Source organism: Schistocerca gregaria, chromosome 6 (assembly GCF_023897955.1).
Source record: "Schistocerca gregaria isolate iqSchGreg1 chromosome 6, iqSchGreg1.2, whole genome shotgun sequence".
NCBI classification, from domain to species: domain Eukaryota; kingdom Metazoa; phylum Arthropoda; class Insecta; order Orthoptera; family Acrididae; genus Schistocerca; species Schistocerca gregaria.
Window position 1 is genome coordinate 469,619,758 of NC_064925.1, and position 22,979 is coordinate 469,642,736.

Consider the following 22,979-nt stretch of genomic DNA (forward strand, 5'->3'; position numbering starts at 1 on the left):
GCCTGACACCGGTATTCGATAAAGTAAATTGTGGATTCCTCAATAGTATTCTTTTTCTTATCCTCTGTGATTAGCCCATTGACGGTTAGGTATGCCCTATGATTAAAGTAAAGCGCTGGGTAAGATGCCTGGTAACTGTTCTTACCCTAAGAATTTCTTACAATTTTTCTTTGATCACTCCGGCAAGTGGTAGAATTATTCCCTTGAGAAGGATTCCTTCCCGAGTTTTATTCAATTCGGACTTATAGTCACCTCCAGAGACCTCTGCTCCAAGAGGTTCGTTATTTGTTCGACTTCGGACGGATTACTTTAAGAGTCTTTGCGACTTCGTCCTTGGTTTATGTGGTGTCACTGCCAGACACCACACTTGCTAGGTGGTAGCCTTTAAATCGGCCGCGGTCCGGTAGTATACGTCGGACCCCCGTGTCGCCACTATCAGTGATTGTAGACCGAGCGCCGCCACACTGCAGGTCTAGAGAGACTTCCTAGCACTCGCCCCAGTTGTACAGTCGACTTTGCTACCGATGGTTCACTGACAGATTACGCTCTCATTTGCCGAGACGATAGTTATCATAGCCTTCAACTACGTTATTTGCTACGACGTAGCAAGGCGCCAGTATCCGTACTATTGATATTGTGAATCATGTACCATAAAAAGCGACTTCTCCATTAATGGATTAAAGTCAAGTATTCTACCAGCTACGTTGGTTTTTCTCAATTCTAATTCCCTTGTCATGTTCCAGACCTCACGCCAGCCTGCGTGAGCTAAAACGCGTGCATTTCGGCCTCCTTTAACCATACGGTTGGCTCTCCTGCCAAACACAACAGTTTAGGCCTCACACACCTAGTAATTACGCCAAAGGACTCGCATGTGACGGATGGCTTTCTACGACTATTTATCTGATGAGTCGAAGTGCACACAGTGGCCTTCGCTCTGAACAATTCTTAGGAAACGCTTGGTCATCCTCTGGACTATTTTCGATTTTAACGACTGTATTGCACTCATTTAGTTTAACTGGAGTATGAACCAATATTCCTACTTATAATTTTAATACTTTGACACGTTCTTTACAACGAAATGAAAAAATGGAATTAAAGTTAAGAACAAATACATAATTCGCTTACACAGACATTTATCTACTTCCGGGTCTAGTATGAGAAGGATCTAATATTATAGACTGTCACCGCATTGTGATAACCATACCGGCATTTTCGTGCAATTCTTGTAAAAAACGTTTCATTCCTGCGTAATCACTGCAGTAAATAGACAGTCGAACCTATTTACTGTTATCAAGGAATGATTTTCCTCTGCATTTTTAACAGCTCCAGGATTTAATTCGACTGTTATGCAGCCCACCTCATACGGAATGAGAACCCTTTAAGTTTGTTAGATGGTGCGCTATTAACTATTGGATAGGAGCCTTAGGAACAGGTCCATCACACGTCGAAGCTGTCATACGCTGTGGAACCTGCTTCAAGCTGTAACGTGGCGAAATGTCCGTCTCATGTACCCGTGTTTGTTTGAATAACTGGGAGTTTTCTCAGCTTATTGCGGCAAGGCTGACTTCTGTATACAATGCAGCCCTTTCATTGCGATTGGTAATATTATTCAATAGTTCTTTTTCTATCGTCTCTTTAATATAAGTTGAATTTGCGTTATAGACGAAGAAACACTTGTTACTACTCAAACAGCTCTCCTTCATATTGTGCGTATTCTCTTGTGATGTGGTATGATTACCCATCACCGCGGGATACCTAAGTATATCACTAAATATAGAAACTTAACTGACTGACGCTGGTAACTAAAGTCATACGAACAGCGTCGACGTAAATCACAACACTACTAGACAGGTAAAGAGCTAATCAACTTATTTTTGGTGTCACCGTAGACTAGCTCTGCATAGTTCTTTCAGGAAACCATACTCACCCCTCATCCCACCCCTACCCGCCATAAGAGCACTGTGCGCTCGTGAGTTGACCGACAGGGCATAGCACCGGAGCTAACATGCGAAAACAAGCATATCTCCCTGCAGAGAGCAGATAGATGTCGACCGAGTCTACCGGGTAACGCATGCGCGACCTGAAAGTAAGTTAACAGTGAATCTTACTCCATGAGTGTTGAGCTTAACGAGTGTTTAATCTGCAAATAAACAGCATCTTCACAAAACCAGTTTCTGGAAGGATTGTTCAGATCATTCTGACTTCAGAGGCGAACGCCTGAACCAGTGTCTTCTGAAGTCAGGGTAGTGGTATCCGGCGAGAGGCCGGACTGCGAGTAAAGAAGTGACAGCTGCGCGGCGTGGCTTGGCATGGCGGGCTCCCGTGTTTTGCCACAAACTCCGTCCGCCGCCTCAAGGAGGGCGGGTTGGACTGGGGGGTGACCGAGGGTGTCCTGCCTCTAACTCCAACCCTGGCCACCAGCCGACACGGCACCGGGTTATTAGTTGGCGCTGCGTGCTCGCCGAAACCCCCCCCCCCCCCTCCCCCTGCCTTAATTCGAGCCTACTGGAAGTTGGCGGCCGGCGAAGTTGGCCGTCCTGCCGGGCGGCAGCGTTTCGGCCTCTCGCAGCCAATCAGGGCGTCGCCAAGACGGCTGCCGCTTGTCGCTGTTGCCGCTCGCTGGCCAGTGGCACCAGGGCCGCCACCGCATGGCGTCCTGTCTGTCGTGACGCGTGACACTCCTCTCTGTCAGAGCGGAAGAAATGCTGAAATTGTTTCTAGAGCCAAACTACTTCACCGTCTGCAACTACTTTGTGGTATTAACACATTTATACCATACGTAAATACTACAAACAAAAGATTGAAAGTAACTTACGATAACCTCATTAAAATTCTTTTGGGTGTACTACAGTATCTTCTTATAAATGGAACTGAGAACTGTGATACGGAAGGCGAATGGTCGGCTTCGGTTTATTGGAAGAATTTAAAGGAAGATTGGTTCACCTGTGAAGGATACCACATACACGACACTGGTGCAACCCATTCTTGACTACTGATCTAGCGTTTGGGATGTGTACCAGGTAGGACTGAAGGGAGACTTCGAAGCCGTCCAGAGGCGTCTGCTACATTTGTTACCATTGGGTTCGAACAACACCTAAGTGCTACAGAAATGCTTCAGGAACTCAAGTGGAACTCCCTGGAGGGAAGGCGACACTTTTTTCGAAAAATGCTGCTGAAAAAGTTTAGACAACTTCCATTTGGAGCTGACTGCAGAACGATTCTGTTGCCGCCAACATGGATTGCGAGTAAGGACCACAAAGATAAGATACCAGAAATTAGGGTTCATTCAGGTACAGATGGTCGTTTACCACCGCTCTGTTTGCGAATGGGGCAGAAAAGGAAATGAATGGTAGTGGTACAGGATACCCTCCACCAGGCACCGTACGGTGGCTTGCGGAGTATCTACGTAGATGTAGGTATACACAAATACTGTAATATCTCGTTACGAATACAAAAATTATTCAGACTTACTTGGCAGAGGTACGTTAAAATGTTGTCAGTGAAACACAAAATTTTACCTCCATAATACCGTAAATTGGAACTTCCACTACGTGGCTTTTGTCACATGGAATTTCCTCATCAGCGTGCAGCTGATACACTAGCGACACGAACGCAACATTTCCGCTTAGGAAAGCTTCTGGCGATAAAGGGAACCTGTAGCATGTGCAAGGATGGTTCGTGACAGTGCATAAACTTAAAGCACGCTAAACTTATTTCGAAGGTTAAAATTAAAATGATGGCATTAATAACTATATCAGCTTCAGCTCTGTATGTAAAATTAATAAAATGCCAAGAAATAAAATATCATCCCTAAAAGGTCATTGTGGGAAAAACAAATTACGTAAAACTGTGAATAGTGCAAAAAGAAAAAAAACAGTAATAGGAACCAGGGCAGTAAAGGAGGGGAGGGGAAAGGAAAGAGGGTGAAAGGGCAGAGGAATGGGCGTAGAGAGAGTGCAGTAGCAGTACTTTGGATAGGAAATACCATATGACAACGATCCTGTTGTGCATTTCTTAGTTTATATATTGAGGGGAAATTTTGTTTGACTGGCGCCTTTGAACTATTTTTTTTTAACGTACCTTTGGTACAACAAGTAATTTATAATCGTTGAAACCACGTTAAAGGAGTTTTAATAAACGTTCCAATTTGCAACTTATTGTCTGTTTACCGTTTCTAAAACAAAATTTCATCCTACTGTTGTTCCTCTAGCCATGCACAAAATTTTATAAAATAGATTGTTTCCAGTTTCGTGTTCCTCAGATTTTCCATGACCAGTGTTTCACAGCCATGTGGTATATTATAGTTCATAACCTTAATGTATATACGTGGGTAAGTCAATTATTATCGACAATTTAATTATATTTTTGTTTATTTTGGTAGTACTGTCGTTTTACGTTGATGACGCATGCTTTGTGTATTTTTTGTTACATCTTTGCATTTTTCAAGCTGCTAGCTTAGTTTAGTTATCGCTGCCGTGCTGTTAATCATGGCTGTCTATTTGCCCCAAAGAAGAGCAACGTTTAGTGATCCGTTTTTTGTGGTCGGAAGCCGTATCAGGGGCCGAAATTCATCGAAGGTACAGTACGGTAACAGTCTTTTGCCACAACGGATTGTCTACGAATGGACTGAAAAATTCCGAAATTGTTGCACAAGTGTTACGCGCGATGAAGGAGCCGGACGACCATTTACCGCCGCAAATGGAGAAACCATTGAGCGTTCACGTGAAATGATTCACTTAGACAGGCGATTAACTATTGGCGAAGTGACGCATCGTCTGCAAATTAGTCACGGTTCTCACGGTTCTGCCTACGAAATCATCCACAACAGACTTGGGTTTCAAAAAGTTTGTGCAATGCGAGTCGCAAATCAACTCACACAGTTGCGTAAACAAACACGCTTGGACATCTACAAGAAATATTTGGATCGCTATGGTAACGAAGGAGACAACTTTTTAGACAGGATCATTTCTGGTGAGGAAGCATGGAGCCATCAGTACGATACGGATAGTAAACGGCGTAGTATGGAATGGAAACATTTAAATTCGCCGGGCAAGACCCAACAGTCCGCAGGAAAACTGATACTTACGGTTTTTTGGGACACACAGGTTCCAGTACTGGAACAGGAAAGGGGCACAACAATAAACGGTGTACGTTACAGTGAGATGCTTACTGCCAGGCTAAAGCCTGCAATTCTAAGCAAACGCCGAGGATTGCTGTCAAAATGTGTTGTGTTGTTGCACGACAATGCCCGTCCGCATACTGCTGCCCACACTGCTGAAACGCTCCAGAAACTCAAATTTGAAGTACTGGATCATTCTCCATGTAGTGCCGATCTTGCCCCTTCAGACTATCACGTGTTTGGTCCACTCAAACAGGCATTAAGGGGCCGTCGATTTGCCTCGGACGAAGCAGTGAAAGAAGCGGTGCATTCCTGGCAAGCAGCACAACCGAGAACCCTCTTTTATGAGGGCATCAGGAAGCTAGTACAACGATGGACCAAGTGCGTTGAAACGCAAGGAGACTATGTTGAAGAATGATGTTCTTGTAAGTTTCCTATTTAACTGCAATAAAATTTTATAACTGCTTTGCAGATTATAATTTACTTACCCACATAGTTCAAAGTATACGATAATAGAAGCAAAGAAGTTTCGGTGATAATGGGATCTACAGTGCATAATTTAAGAGCTACGAACACCTGCTTATCATCGATACTTTGAAACAATTTTTTCTGTTGCAAGCTCTTTACTTTCCATACTTATGTAGGTGTTATTATGGACCAAAATACGAAAAATGATCCAGTAAGTATAGACTGCAAAGTGCATCCTTTAAAAGGTATTACAGGACCGTAATGGACCCATGGCGACACAGGACGCCGCCTAGGCGCAGGCAATGAGGGGATACGAAAAATGACTGAAAAATAGGCTGGACTTTTTATTATTGTCGGGAAGAGGTTCATGAGTTGTTCTATCACTTGTCTTTCTATCCACTAGCTGTGAGAATAAGCCTTTCGCTGAGTCCGAAACTGTAAACGAACGCTGCCGTCACGGAGTCACTTCGTCCAGGTTACGTCATAAAGGAGACCGAACTGGCGTTACATAGGTTATGTGTCAACAGTGTACTGCGTTTACACACCTACCGCCTACACAGCTCGATCATGTTCAATAGTGGAGGTTCTGTTGCTACTTCGCTACGGTGGTGTAAGACATCAAAGCTTTCAGAGCGAGCGCTGAATCGAGTGCGCCCTTTGACAGAAAATTTCCTGTTTTTCCCGATTTCTGCCATCTAGGGACTGGACAAAAACTGTTTAGTCTACAGTGCTTCAAAGTAGTCTGTCCGACACAGTATTAAGTGAACTGGGGAATAAATCTGACATAAAATAAAGCATTTAATCTCATTTCAATTTCCTGTTAAGAACACCGTAAATGATAATTCCGTATCTTATTTTGTAAAACATACATCAGATATTTGCCTGAAATATCTCAGAAATATATATACAGCTGACCTAGTTAGTGAAATGGCGGCTTTAAAATTCCAACACGAAGAGCTATTCAGGAGCAGTGATACAATTTCGCATTTGAATTTATTTTATTTAATTTTATTTTATTATTATTCTGGGGTAGGAGATGCTCGTCAGAACATCGAACTAGCTTTGGCACCACTGATGAAACTTCCAGTAACTGCAGCATCTTGTCAACGCATTTTCAACAACTGAAAGATGATACTGTGTACCAGCTAAATTTAACTTCAGTTACATGATCAATGGTTTTCTTTCGCTCAAAGATGACGTGTAGTATAATCATATGGAACACTCAGTTTTTGGAAACGAATGCCGTCTCAACACTTCATTACACCACTTTTCTTTTATTTAGAATCAACAATTTTGGCACAATATAATACATAACGAGTAAACAAAAGGTGTTCTTTACTGTAAATCATACTGAAATATAGTTGCTGTCATAACCAATAAGATATTGATTTGTTCTACTTTCACTTATAGAAGACGTAATTTATTTAGTACAATGATGCGTCGTCCGCCAAAAGATACAGTGGTGGCAGCGGCATAGTTACCAGAGCACCATCTGTGTCTACCCTTTAATAGGGAGTGATAACAGCCAGAGAAGGCTCAATGCGGTGCAAACGTGTGAAGAGAGCAGGCAGCCATGCTACAGAGATGCACTCGTGCTTTCTACTTCCAACTGAGTGAGTTTGAAGGAGGTCTAACTGTGGCCTTCCGAGAGGCGGAATCATCCTTCCGGAGAACTTCCACACAAATTGGAATAGGAAATTTGTGGTAAGTTCCAATGGGACCAATCTGCTGAGGTCATCGGTCACTAGGCTTACACACGCCTTAATCTAACTTAAACTAACTTACGCTAACGACACCACACACACCGAAGAGCGAGGGAGGACTCGAACCTCCGGCGGGGGTAGCCGCGTGAGCCGTGCAAGGCGCATCAGACCGCACGGCTACACCCCGCGGCACACAAGTTGGATGTGTTGCGTCAGTTGTGCAACGATGCTAGTATTAGTGGTCACGTTAACATTCTCGCACTCGTAGACTAGTTTTGGACGTCCATGCAGCACAGACGTCCGCCAGGATCGTCGTATTGTAAGGCCAGCAGTGGCAGATCGTACAGCTACCACAGCAAGAGCGCAGACGTGTTAGCATGAACTGTTGCGAACCGCTCATTAGCAGTAGAAGTACGGGAATGCGCACGTGAAACCTGTCTTCCATTCACAGCACGGAATCGACGTGCATGGCACGATCGGTGCTGTCAGAGGTACACTTGGAAGATGAAATGGCGCGACGTGGCCTTTAGCGATGAAAGTACATTCAGCCTGCATGCAAGTGACTGTCGCTTGCGCGTACAACGTAGATGTGGTGAGTGCCGTCTCGTAGAGTGCTTTCATCGAAGACACTCTGGCCCCCACCCCAGATCTCATGGTGTGTTATATCTTATGGGACTTAACTGCTAAGGTCATCAGTCCTTAAGCTTACACACAACTGAACCTAAACTATCCTAAGGACAAACACACAGACCCATGCCCGAGGGAGGACTCGAACCTCCACCGGGACCAGCCGCACAGTCCATGACTGCAGCGCCTTACACCGCTCGACTAAACCCGCGCTGCTGATCTCATGGTCCGAGATGCGATAAAGAACAGTTCTCGTTCTCGCAAACCAACGCTCGGTACAGGAAGGATGTAATTAAACTCTCTCGTTTGCCGTAGTTGCAACAGCAAGGTGATGTGTTGCTCAAGCAAGATAATGCTGCTGCCTGTTAAACTCAGTGTGCTGTTCAAGACACGCAGTAACTTCCCTGGCCAGCACGATCTCCGGACTTGTCTGCAGTGTAGCACGTATGGAATGTGATGGAACGAGAAGTGATTCTTTCGACTTGTCATTCAACAACTCTTACAGTACTCTCTGAACAGGTCGAGCAGGCGTGGAATAACTTATTCCAGGACGGTATTCACCATCTGTGTGATGCCAGAGTCAAAGCCTGCATTGCCACCAATTTAGGCTTCGCCATATAGTTCCTTATGGTTCTACACATGGTACCTCAGAATCGTTTGGGCTATTGATCTGTAAATGAAATCATTTCACTTACTCCATATGGACTGCTGCAATAAACAATCTTAAGTAAATTGGAAACCTCTAAAATGGTGTACTAACTTTTTCCGTCTATGTATTTAAGCTATGTGTTTAGAGAACTCTTCATTTTTATTAAACAAATCACACAAATTATAAAATTTCCTAAATATGTGAAAAAAAGATCAGAAAGACAGTTTCTCTAAGGGCGGGGGGGGGGGGGCTTTTTCTCGCTACAACTTTGAGTTATAAGGACTTATTCATCTCTGGTATTGCGAAGCATCTAATCTACTGAAAAAGTGTCCATAGCTCTTGAGAAATGCACTTTTGAGCCCATGTGCGCCGGACAGTGTTTCCTTGCTTTTTCCTTACTACCTCCTTCCAAAATGTGGAAAGCAAACTGCTTGCAGTGTGATATATACCGAAGATGAAGAAGTACTCAGATCTCTTAAGGCATGCATTTTCGACCCCATGTTTACTAGCCTTCTTTTTTTTCTGGTATCGTGTACTTTCAGCTGTAGGCGTATACGATATTCATTCTGACACATTTTGTGTGCACTGCTGTGATCCACATAGACACTCTCAGGAACTTCATCCTTACTCGCCGGCCGGAGTGGCCGAGCGGTTATAGGTGCTTCAGTCTGGAACCGCGGACCCTTACGGTCGCAGGTTCGAATGCTGCCTCGGGCATGGATGTGTGTGATGTCCTTAGGTTAGTTAGGTTTATGTAGTTCTCTAGGGGACTGATGACCTCAGATGTTAAGTCCCATAGTGCTCAGAGCCAATTGAACCAATTCTTCCTTACTTGGATATCGATATCTGATGTGAGTTGGGCTCTTTTAATCAAGAAGGAATTACTCTCCTTTCCCAGTCTACTTCTGATAATTTCCTGGTGTTACAGTGGCCGACACCAGAGCAGAACGATAGCCGCTTCAGATTCCAGACTGCCGCGCGCAGGAAGCTATAGGATTGATTTTCCAGTACTGCTGCAAATGTGGAGTCGAGAATGCACTCTAACACGAACATCGTTTATTATTAGTTGTCTTTCACACAGCTCTCCGACGATGGCGACCGTAGTGGGCAGTGATTGACGTACGCTGCGACAGCGCAGCAGTGGCTGGCAGCTACGGTGGCCATGCTGACGTAATTCCACTGTGCGCTCCACGGCAGGAAAATACAAGCGCCTCGAGCTGATACGGGCATTGTCCGCCAACGTCCACTAAGTTTTCTATGGACTCCCCCACGTTTTTGCGGCACTTTGTTCAACTGTTCCATATAATGCCTACAGCGTTTTTTATTCTGTATCGCTGCACCAAGCCCGCCCTCAGAATTTCATATTCCCGCGATTTCTAAACTCTTCGTGATACTCCTTAGCCTTGGAGTCTCCCACCAACCGTAACTTGGCTGTAGGTGAAAAACGAGTGAAGACGTGGTAGAAGAAGAAGCGATAGAAGAAGAAATAGGAGTCCATATGGAAGACATATGGGAACCAATATAAGAATCAGTATTTCAAAGAGCATTAGAATACTTAACATCGAATAACACCTGTGGGATTGACAAGATTCCAAGAGATTTTATAAAATCACTGGGGGAAGTGGCTACAAAATGACTATTCGCTCTTCTGTGCAGTATATACGAGACTGGCCATATTCTATCGGACCCTCGGAAAACATCATCCACAGAATTCCAAACATTGCAAGAGCCGACAAGTGCGAGAGTTATAGCGGCTCAAGCATCCAAGTTGCCGACAAGAGTGATATGCTGAATAAACCCAAAGAAAATTGATATTGTGTTAAATGACGAAGAAGTTGGCTTTAGGAAAGATAAAGGCACCGGAGAGGCAGTGCTGACGCGGTTGATAAATAAAGCAAGAATAAAGGAAAATCAAGATACGTTTACAGAAATTGTCCACCTGGTAAAAGCAGTTGACAATTTCAAATGGTGCAAGATGTACGAAATTCCGAGCGAAATTAGATAAGCTATATGGAAAGACGGGTAACTTACAGTACGTACAAGGGCCAAGACAGAACAATGAGTGGCAGATTAAGGACGAACTGCTCGGATTAAAAGGGATGTAACACAAGGATGTAGTCTTTGGCCCCTACTGTCCATCAGTACATTGAAGAAGGAGTGACAGAAATAAAAGAGAGGTTCAAGAGTGCAATTAAAAATCAAAATGGAAGGACATCAATGATACGATTCGCTGATGACTTTCTTATCTTCAGTGAAAGTGAAGAAGAATTACATCACCTGCTGAATGCTGTGAAATGTCTAATGAGTACAGAATATGCACTGAGAGCATTCTAGCACTGACAAAAAGGGCATTTTTTCCCAAGAGAAGTCTACTAGAATCCAATATAGGCCTTAATCTGAGGAAGAAATTCCTAAGAATGTACGTTTGAAGCACAGCATTGTATGGCATTGAAACGTGGACTGTGGGAAAACCGGAACACAAGAGAATCGTAAAATTTGAGATGTGGCTCTACAGACAAATGTTGAAAATTTGGTCGATTGACATAGTAAGGTATTATGAAGTTCTTCGCAGAATCGCCGAGGAAAGGAATATATGGAAAACACTGGCAAGAAGTAGGAACGGGACGATAGGACATGTGTTAAGACATCACGAAATAAATTCCATGGTACTAAAGAGAGCTGTATGTGATAAAAACAGTGAAAGAAGAGAGAGATTTGAATACATCCAGTAAAAATCGAGAAAGCAGGTTACAAGTGCTACCCTGAGGTTGGAAGGTTGTCCCATCCCAGCTTCACGTGTGTTAACACGTTATCTGTGAACACTAACACGTCCTCTCCGTACTCTTCAGTAAAGGCTGTGGTAGCGATACTAGCGACTAGAATGGGTGCCATTATGAGCCCTCTTATAGTCTCCTCACGCATCCAACTGCTTGTTCTGCTCCAGTATGGAACTTTCGTTCATTGCAATTCTCAGTCCAAAATCAACGGAAAAATTAGGTAGGAAAGGAACCAATACCATACTCGTATTTCCTGCCACGAAACACATCTAATTCTCACATCTGAATGGTAACAATGGGTACTCTTTACACTCCTGGGTCTATTTCCTTGTTGATTGTCATAAATAAGGTATTTCTGTTCAAGATACTTCTTTATAAGTGAGCTCAGACTTTCATACAAGATACTTCAACAACTGGATGTAAATGATACTGGACAGTGGTTTTGTGCATCACTTATTGGCATAAAAAAGTGACAGACATAAAGAAACTTTGAAGTTTCTTTTATTGTTGAAAGTTAGATAACTATCCCTACCGCAAACTATACAAAAATATAAATTTTATTATGATGCAAGATGAGTTTAACAAAATTACTAGTTCCTATGATGAATGGCAGTAAGCTTTAAGTGTAGAAAAATGTGAGTTAATGCGGATGAGAAGTATAAAAAATTTATGATGTTCGGGTGCTGCATTAGTAGTGTCTTGCTTGACACAGTCATTTCGTTTATATGCCTGCGCGTAGCATTGCAAAGCGATATCAAATGGAATGATCATGTGAGGATTATGGTAGGGATGGTGAATTGTCGACTTCTTTTTTGTGAGAGAATTTTGGGAAAGAGTGGTTCATCTGTAATTGAGATCGCATATAGTACGCTATTGCGACGTATTCTTCAGTGCTGCTCCATTGTTCTGGATCCTTATGACGTTGGACTAAAGGAAGACATGAAGCAATACAGAGGCGAGATACTAGATTCGCTACCAGTAGGTTCAAACAAAACGCAAGTGTTCGGAAATGCTTCGGGAACTCAAATGAGAATCACTGGAGCGGCTATGTTCTTTTCGAGGAACGCTATTGAGAAAAATTAGTGAACCGGTAATTGAATCTGAGAGTGACTCTACTGCCCCCAACATACATTTCAGGTAAGGACCACGAAGATGAGAGGAGGCATGTAGACAGTAGTTTTTCCCTTGCTCCATTTGCGAGTGGAATAGGAAAGGAAATGACTAGAAGTACTACGGGGTACCCTCCGCCACGCACCGTGCGGTGGCTTTCGGCGTATGAATGAAGATGTAGATGTAGTTTATATTTCCTACTCGGATAACTGAACTGAGCCCGAAACTGTATGATGGTCAACCGCATACTAATACAGTATTTGTGCCGTATACTTCAGCAAAGTTGGCTTCAATGGTGCTTCTCCCGCCTCTATCAGAATGAAGCGTTGCCGTAGTAAGACACTGTACTCTCATTAGGAAAGATGCCTGGTGAGAGTTCTGTCTGCTCATCCATATTTACGGTTTTTGTGGTTTACCTAAGTTACTTAAGGCAAATGCACATGCAGGGCAATACTGACGACCTATTCGATGCATATTTACTTACATGCTATTTTATCCTTGTAGGATCTTGTGAACTCAGGCTTTAATGATGGTTGGTGAATGACGCAAAGAGCCACAAACACTTTTTAAATGTTTTACTTTAGTTCCCTAACCTGTTTCGTGCTTCCTTGCCCGTCTTCAGATGTAGATGGTCATGGTTGTCCAAAACCGGTTATGACACTAAAAGAAATATTTAAAAGATTTTGCGGCTGACTGCATCATTCACCAACTACATTTCTTTATTTATTCATTCAAGTTCACTTTCTTGATAACAGCAGTGGGTCGTTACAAACCAAATTATGTTTCGGGAAATCGCCACGACAGTCTTCTTTCTGTCCTCTTATTATAGTACTGTTGTTGTCGTCGTCTTCAGTCCCAATACTGGCATGGTGCTGCAGTCTACGCAAGTCTATTCGACTTAATCCTATTCATCTTTTCACACCTACTACAATCTACGTACACTACGTCAATCTGAAGCTGCTTACTGTTGCCGCTCCTATGTCTTCGATTTTTACACGCAGCATTTCCCTCCTCTACCAGACTCACGGTTACTTGATGCCTGATGACATTTCCTGTCACCCATGCTTTCTTTGAGTTAAACTGTACCATAAATTTCCTTTTTCTACAGTGCAACTCAATACCTCTTCATCATTTATCATATGTACCACCTATTCTTCAGCTTTTGTCTGTAGCAGCGCTTTTCAAAATCTTCAATTCTCTTCCTCCACTTCAGTACAATACCGAATACGCTCAGAAGACTTTCCCTAACATGTAAATTTATATTCGATGTCAAAACATTTCTCTTTTTCAATAACGCTGTCATTGTTACTGCTAGTCTTAATTCATTTATTAAATTAAGTGTCTCCTTTTCGAATCTTATGCCTTTAGAAATCGACTAAATTCCATTACAATTATTTCACTTTTGTTGATGTTCACCTCAAAGCCTTCGTTTCTGGACCCATCCATTCTACTTAGCTGAGCATCCAAGTGACTGATAAACTTCAAAGTTTTTGTTTCTTCCCTATTAACTTCAAGAGCCCTTCCATACGTCTCTTCCTGTAGAGATTAACATCTGGGCAGCTTAAAATCCTATTCCTCTCCATTCTTCCATTCTATTACTTCCCTTTCATACCCTTTGATTCCACAGTTTGGTTTCTGTACAACTTGTAGATAGTCTTTCACCTCAAGATCTTATCTCACAATTTCGAAAAGCGTAGTCCACACATTAGCAGCAGAAGCTTGTATCAAATGTACAATTGTTATGATATTGTATCAGCCTTTATTCAGTATTTGAAGATAAAACGTAGGGGCAGAATTGCTTACTGTGTTCTTGTGTCTCTCTAGAACGCGAACTGATCTTCCTCAAGGTCAGTTCCTTTCTACAAGTTATTTCAGTTCGTCTGTAAATACTTTTCTTATCCTTCCAATATGCGTCTGTCTCAGCCGCTAATGCGTTGATGTTAAACCAGTCTTCCATCCACCTGGCGCTTCTGCTTTTATAACAGAGACTAGCACAGACAAATGACATATATGCTGTACATGTGTGAACTTTTTATGGTGGGTACTGTTTTAAGAGTTTACGAAGTGCACTTCTAAATGTTTCAAATGGCTCTGAGCACTATGGGACTGAACTTCTCAGGTCATCAGATAGACACAGCCATGCCCGAGGCAGGATTCGAACCTGCGACCGTAGCGGTCGCAATGTTCCAGACTGTAGTGCCTAGAATCGCTCGGCCACCCCGGCCGGCAGTGCACTTCTCAAAAGGCGAACGTGTGGTCGTAGTACCTCGTCTTTGTACCTTTGGGCGTTTACAGTATTTCACCGACTAGAAACGAAGATGCACAGCTCCATAGGACCATTCAATAACATGCCTCCCCACCATATGACGCCATCAGCACCATACAGGTCTTATTCCGCGATGTTCCTGATGTTGTATAGGTTACCACGTTCTCTTCAGTAACATGCGAAGAGAATTTACAGACTGAAGCGGGATTCATATGTAAGGAGCACATTCCTCCATTCATTCGTTATCCAGTTTTGGTGTTGCCGACACCGCAGAACACGGGCTCGGTACTGTGCTGGTGTGAGCGGGATGCAAATGGCCCTTCTGTTCTGAGCCTCAGACAAACTGTCTGTCGGGAAACAGCTCTGCTGCCAGCTGTCTTGCAGGTGTTCTCCATTTCGTCTGGCAGTTACGGCCAAATATCGGTCATGCTGCGGGATGTTTATTCTTGGTAAACCTTGTACTGGCCTACGACTACCATCCCTTGTGTTTCGAAGTCGTCCCCAAAGCCTTGAAATGTCATTTTGTGGCACAGACGAGGATACTGAGACTAGGTCTGTCTCCGGCCTCCTTCCCGGCAACCGAGTATTCTCCCATGCCAAACAAGGTACAAATGGCACCTTTGTCTCATTATAAGTACTACCCACGTTATCACAAAATTTATATCTACATAATTAAATGAACGAGGAGGACAGATGAAAGAGGGTTAATGGTGAACGGTATTTGACGGAGACGTGTTTGTAAAACTATGGTCCAAATGGAAATGGTGTGGAAACGATATTGCGACTGTGGTTTGTGGAGTAAAGGGAGAAGAGGTAATTCCATGAGGATGAATTACAATGAAGCACCTTTGGGGAAACTGGATACCCAACGAAATGTTGTCAGGGACTTGCAGTATTGGTGTTTTGATTCGACGTGTTTGCTAGACTGTAATCTAGCATCAAGTATACGAATTATGCATAGGTTGTAAAGTCTGTCGCTTTGTCGTCCTGGAGGGACGTCCGGCCATCGTACGATTGGCTGACTTCTTTACACTGCCACCTTTTCTCTGCCGTTCCCGACTGGCGTGCCGGCGCTTGGCTCTACGCCGTAACAAAAGGTAATTCAAACAAAAGTACCTGTGTCATTGTGTGCGCAGAAATAGCGACTTCTCTCGCTGTTATTTGATATATAACTTTTGTATATTTGCAATTAATTATGCTTACTATGACTTACTATGACTTCTAATGAAATGTGGTAAAATTTCAAGCAGCGAAGTTCACCGAATGAGGTCAGGGATAGGCGACGGATTTCTACTAAACGCAAAACGCGTCAAATATCAGGGAGTCATGTTCGACAAGGAACTGATCCCTGCAACACATGTGGTATACAAGAAAAGCGAGTATGATAAAATTAATTCATACACTATTTCGACTGTTGGTCAGCACTGAAGTACGAAATGGAACGAAATTTGTACAACAATAATACCAGCTCTGTTCTAGGTTGTTCAACTTCCGAGATAACTAGCAATAGCAAACCAACAGATGTTGCAGAGTCCAAAACCGATGTTTCAGAATAATTCTCAAAGTCTCTTGGTGGACTAGAATAAACGACTTGCATGCTGAACTCAGTATGCCAATAGCACACAACTCGAAAACTTAGAAAAACTGGACCGATTAAGAAGTACAACGAGACACTTGGAATACGCTGAAACAGTCCAACATCTACAATGATACACGGTGAGAGTTCCCAGAGCTTCCATAAGGAATGAAACAGAAAAAACAAAAACCAGTAGCCATCACCATATTAGGTTTAAAAGACTACCGCAGCCGAAATGTCCTGATAAAGCGAAATAAAGCAATGTTAAAACGGAGGAAGTCCAGCGCCCGAAGCTGAAAGCACTTCTAAGCGTGAGTGCTTTGTGGTTTTGCTCTGATAGACACTTTCCTATAAATAACACGAAATTAGTCACTACTCAATTTGTTATGGGAAATGGGGCCATAATGCGAGAATAAGACCCATTTAAATTTGTGACTCAGCACAGTGCTGCAGTCGTACGGAAACTAAATTATGCTGTCACTCGAAGCTCCTTGTTACACATACCCATTTCAAGGATCCAGGATCTCACGTTGTGTTGTAGTCATTTTTTGTACAGTTTTGAGTCCTTTTTATCTCACTTCATGTATGTTTGAAATTTACGTCATATGTTTCCTAGACTGTATTGGATGAGCGATTACTTAGGGATAAATTCCCATGTCGACGATTGTTTTATGTGATGCAATCGCTAGCTAAAAACAACTTTTATAACTTTTTTCTTTCGTTTTCACTGTTATTTGTGTGAACAAATACTTAACAGTGACAATAAAAATGTATATGCAGGATTTCAGTCATTCCTACTTCAAAACAAGAACAGAAAACTTACGCTCATTCTGTTGTTCGAGACAAGAATTCTCGCCAGACAGTTTAGTATCTACTGTGTGTGCCTCATTTGAACGATCTCACGCAAATTATAATAAGGAGAGCAGAATGGCTGGAAAATGGTGGACTGTAGGCATCCAGAAGGGATTTCCAAGGTTAAGGATGGAGTCAATTTGCCCAAGAACGTTACACATCTAGTGGTGAGGAAGAAATCTACGGTTTGTACGAAAACTGTGCCTAAAATTTTTTGAATCACCTTATTTCAGTGTCTCTTAGTAGTAATGAACGTATGTTGAAAAATAAAGAATTATGTTATGTAGTTTTTTTAAGCCATTTTTGCTAATTTTCGACCGTGATTGACTCAAGAAATAAGTAAAAGTATTTTTTTTTTTAGAATTACCGCTACCAGTCTCAAACTTTGTCAACTACTGTATTACTTATTTACTAGCCAAATGTTTCGAGGTAAACCTCATCTTCAGGCTAAACGGAATTTTAACCAGAAGATGTTTACCTCGAAACATGTCGCTAAATAAATAAATAATACAATAGTAGACAAAGTTTGCGAATGGTAGCGGTAATTCAAAAAATTCCTTTATATAATATTTTTTTTTTACTCTCGACATATAATATGTTCTGTACATAAAGTTATTTTCTCTCTCAGTACACTGGTTCTAAGTTTAAACTGTTTTCACAATTCATTTATCCCTTTTTAGTTATGTGTTCATAATGCTCTAACATTTCAGACACAATGGGCAAGAGGGCATTATTTAGATTATTTGCTAGTTATGTGAACTACTTTTATCCATTAAGAATGAAAAAAGTAATCAGGCTTGTGGGATGATAGTCTGACTGTACACTGTGTGATTTTGGACTTCCTAGATCGATTGAAACTTAACTAAAAAAACTGACAACTTTAGGGTGGCCGCTATGCCCGCCCTTCCCATGGGCCGCCAACAAGTCCTGTCAGTGTCACGTCATTTGTCCCTTATTTCCCGTGGAGATACCTTATTAAGCTACAGCTCGTCAACGGACCACAGTTTAGTATTAACTGGGACCTCATATGCATGGCAAACATCGATACCATCAGAGTATTTTTGTTAGTCTTATGCTAGTGTTGTTAAATGCGTACATTAGTCACTCTAGCTTCTCATCCAAGAGGCGATAAACAACTAGAAGTGTGTGCAGAATGCGATTAACCGTTTCTGCTTACGAGGCGTTGTGATAATAGGGAACAGTTGTAGAATGTTTCACCTCGAGTCCAAAACAGAATTCTCTAAAGACCATACATGCACATACAGTTACATTGTCAGATATTAAGGTTGGACATGCACCGAAGGTTGCGAACACTCTCTCCAAACAGTACATAACTGTCTACGACATCACCGTACCTGCTGGGAACAGCGAAGAAGATCTAGGGAAGTATTCCATCCACACTTGTTTCCTGACCAAGAGGGAGGAAAGGGGCCCTCGAAATCAACACATATTTTTTCTTACTTCATTTGTGTGGCCATAATGTCCGTAGTTGCTTTATTAAATATTGACGGTATTTTTGTTCTGTCGTTGTAGCTACAGAAATGCGTATTTTTTCCAGCAGACGCGTTTCGCTTTATTGTGGTCTGTAATTAAGTTATTTACATTTTTCGATCTAAAAGCAAATCAAAATGTAAATAACTTAATTATGGATCACTGATGACACTTTACCTCAATTAAGAGAAATGCGCCTGCTGAAAAAACTCACACACTTTTGTAGTTGCAACGACAGAATAAAAATATAGTAAAAATATATTTTTTCTAGTTGCTTGTCAGCATATTTTGAAGCCAAAATCATCTGCTTGGTATACTGAGGTGGCTTACTCATGAAACAGGTTTTACATTCCCTCATTATTATCCTAATATCGAAGGCCATGCCTTCCTAAATGAATTCTCCTCCAATCTTCGCATGTGTCTTGTCTACTACCAGGTGTCCACCCACCAATATTGAACAGCATAGGTCTCAACATAATGGGATTTTTAATCCTAGAGTGTTGACTACCATAGCACTGGCCTTCTATTTTGCGAATCTTCTTGCAGGAGCACAGCTGCCACACCATAGTGGGAAGCGTCAGTTTGAAAAATGGACACCTCGAAATCAGGACTGCTTAACAACAGTGTGCATACTAAGACGTCCTTAGACCTATCAAAAGCTGCCTGCTGCGATTTCTCCTACTAGAAACTGTGTTCCGTTTTTTTTTTTTTTCGTTTTTTTTCCAATTCATTCAACAGTAAGGGTGGCTGAGTAAAATTAGGGATAAAATTCCTTACAAAATTTACCATACTGATACACCTAGCTAATTTCTTAGCGTTCCTGGGAGGAAATTACTCTTTCATATACTGTCAGTAACATCTACTTGACCTTCTCATGGGGACACAATATGCCCCAAAAAAGACATTTCCTGGAAAGCAATGTTGACCTTGTGGGTTTTAACATTTAAGTCCACCACTCTGACACGAGTTAAAATTTCTCTCAGCGCTGAAAATCGTCCGCCCAAACCCTACAACAAATTATTAATCCAGGTAATGATAAACAAACTTAAAACCATTATGTCAGAGAAGCAGCCGCTGTAGCATTGATAAACGAAACACGAGGCAACTAAAAAACATTCCAATATTTGATGAAGGCTTTTGAAACTCTTATCCAACCTAATTTGATAGTATGCCTGATTCAGATCGAAAGTACATCAGTGAACCAGTTAGATCGAGTACAATATTTAGGCAGTTCATGGAACTTCCTTCTGTTGGACCGATGCCATCAGTAATTCATTATTCTGGCAAATTGAGAAGGCCTGTTTTCACTAAAGATGTCTTCATCCAAATTAGGGATTAAGCCAGTCATCTGAACTACATCATAATCCAAAATTACATCAGCCAATAATTATTTAGTAACCCATAACTTAATCAAAAGTGTGAAATCACGAATCCTTAGGTTCATCATCCAGCCTAAAACTGAGTCCTCTCTAAAACGGTTACTGAACTACCAGATCCAAGGAGAGCACAAAGTGGCTTATTAATTTCCCAACACACGAACGAAGTCAGACTTCGTTGTTGATCTAACGTTGGCCTGGTACCTCCATGGGCTGCGGCTGAGCTCATCCCCTGAACGGTGCCCTTTTCGTACCGTTATTTTGGTGTATTGGTGTCATTTGTTCACTAAGTCAATCCAGCCAAAAGTGCCCCTTGCCTTCACAGTGATTATTCAGCTACCTGGGTTCGTCTCTTGAGCTCAAAAAGTGTTTTCTTTATGCACACTTATTTGCTTCTCTCCTGCTCCTTGACCTTAATTAACATATATAATGACTTCAATTTTATAGGCTAACATTTTTAAATCTTGAAATACTTGAAAGGTCCTGCAAATATAATATATGATCGGTACAATGTCCAGAACCATCTCTATCTCAGAGCACCAAAGACAAAAATGCTTACGCAGCCAACTGCTGAACCAAATTTCCTTCAACTCATCTAGCTATACTAAACGCTAGAAAACCTCTGCAGTATCGAGGACAGAATCCACGGAACACGTCTGCTCTTTCGTCGTGGATGGGGTTACCTAACAAACTGTTCGCCCCACTCAACTGTCTTTCCGCCTGGGGCATTCTGCACCAAACAACTCCCGTCTTCCTGTACTGTATGAAAATTAACTCTAGTACCTCGAACCGAAGTAACTGACTGCATATCATTTAATGTCAGTTATATTTGTGTAACGCCTGCCTGCAATCCCCAGTACCCCCTAGAATGCGACTGTTCACTCCATCGTTAGTTAACAAGATTCAGTCATTCAGCCAGTTCAAATAATGAGCTACCTTGGACTGCAACATGTTTCATTGTGACTGGAAACACACCGCACTTTACAAATACTTAATAAATAATTCAAAGCCATTTAAAGCTAACTGTATTGTAGCACATCCTACAGGTCTCCTAAAGCTAACTGCACTGTCTCCACCACTTTCTGACAAGCTGTTAGGTCAACTCAGGCACCATACCCCCCACGAATGGCAACTTCATAGGCCAATTCCTCCATGATCAGTCAGTTCACGTCAAGGACGTCCCTAGCAGTGATTCCTGCAATAAGACAGCAAAATAATGCAAGAACACAGAAATATGTCACCATATTGTGTACTAACAACATGCGAACACAACACACAACGATACTCTGCTACCAGTCGACGCACGGGAAACAGTGGTGCAAATGGCTCTGAGCACTATGGGACTCAACTGCTGTGGTCATTAGTCCCCTAGAACTTAGAACTACTTAAACCTAACTAACCTAAGGACATCACACACATCCATGCCCGAGGCAGGATTCGAACCTGCTACCGTAGCAGTCGCACGGTTCCGGACTGCGCGCCTAGAACCGCGAGACCACCGCGGCCAACAGGAAACAGTGAGACAGAAAAATGTCTGGGGGTTGTGTAGCCGAAAATCTTTTACAAGCTCTACGTACGTTTATTAATAGACGCCAACAAATTTTAGAACATGGACAAGATGGTCATAAGCGAATAATCCAGCACTTAACTGACAAATACCAACTTACTATTTTGTAGAGTATAATATACAACAAAATCTCCTGCCCCCTCACGGTAATTCCAACTGTACAACAATAAGACACCGAAAATATACGGTATAGAGTAGAGCAACAGTAAAATACCTTCCAGGACTACCACAAAAATCATAACCCCAAGTAAAATATCCTGAGATATAATCCATCAAAATCTGATACCCTAAACCGAAACAATTAATTAACAACTGAACAGAGCACAAAAAACAGAGCATTCCAAGCTGACATCAACCTACAGTCATTGGAAGAGAAATTGAGTCAACACCAGAAGTAAAACTGATCAGAACATCATGGAACACAATAAGCGATAAAATACAGGTTCTCAGATTATAACACTAGATCTCACAGCAGCCTCCACGTACTGGCAAAGTGATCTCTTTCAATATTTAAATTGGCCAAGCTAAGCACAGTCTTTGGAACAGAATACTGCTGCCACAACCTCATGGAACTGTCATAGTTGAAAACTGACTGTGGTTAGTAACAGTTTGCACGCTGGCAGCACCGCGTTCTTCGGATATATAAAGGCAATTGCTGTTCATTTGTCCCGACAGGAACTCATGTCCCGTGTTACAGCAAGCAACCACAAGTCCAGACTCCAGACTCCACCATGCTGTACCTGAAGCTTTGCTGCACCGACTTCTGTTCCGCCTCGTCCAACTGGCAGTCCACTTAGATAGTCACTAGCTGTCGTGTCTTCTTGCTTGCCGTTTTCGTACTGAGGCTGACATAGCTACCGCTTGGTTGCGCCCGCCATCAGCCACCACACTGCCATCCACTGACAAATCATGGTGCTGAAACAAATCTACTGTGATCCATGATGCCAACCAAAAAACGAGTGGTATATAATAAAGGCGTGAAATCGTACGTATTAAGGATTTTGCTGGGAAGAGAAAAAAATGGTTTAAATGGCTCTGAGCACTATGGCACTTAACTTCTGAGGTCATCAGTCCAATAGAACTTAGAACTACTTAAACCTAACTAACCTAAGGACATCACACACATCCATGCCCGAGGCACGGTTAGAACCTGCGAGCATAGCAGTCACGCGGTTCCAGACTGTAGCGCCTAGAACCGCTCGGCCACTCCGACCGGCGCTGGGAAGAGAACTGACGTCCATTCAGAAAGAGGTACACCGAAGTTACTTTAATGACTTTCTTATATAATTACGTATTAATAAACACTTGCCAGGTGGGTAATTAATTTACAGTCGATAGCCGGATTTCAATTTAAGAATGAGTGGAGACAATCGAAAATTCGATGATTTAATACGTACA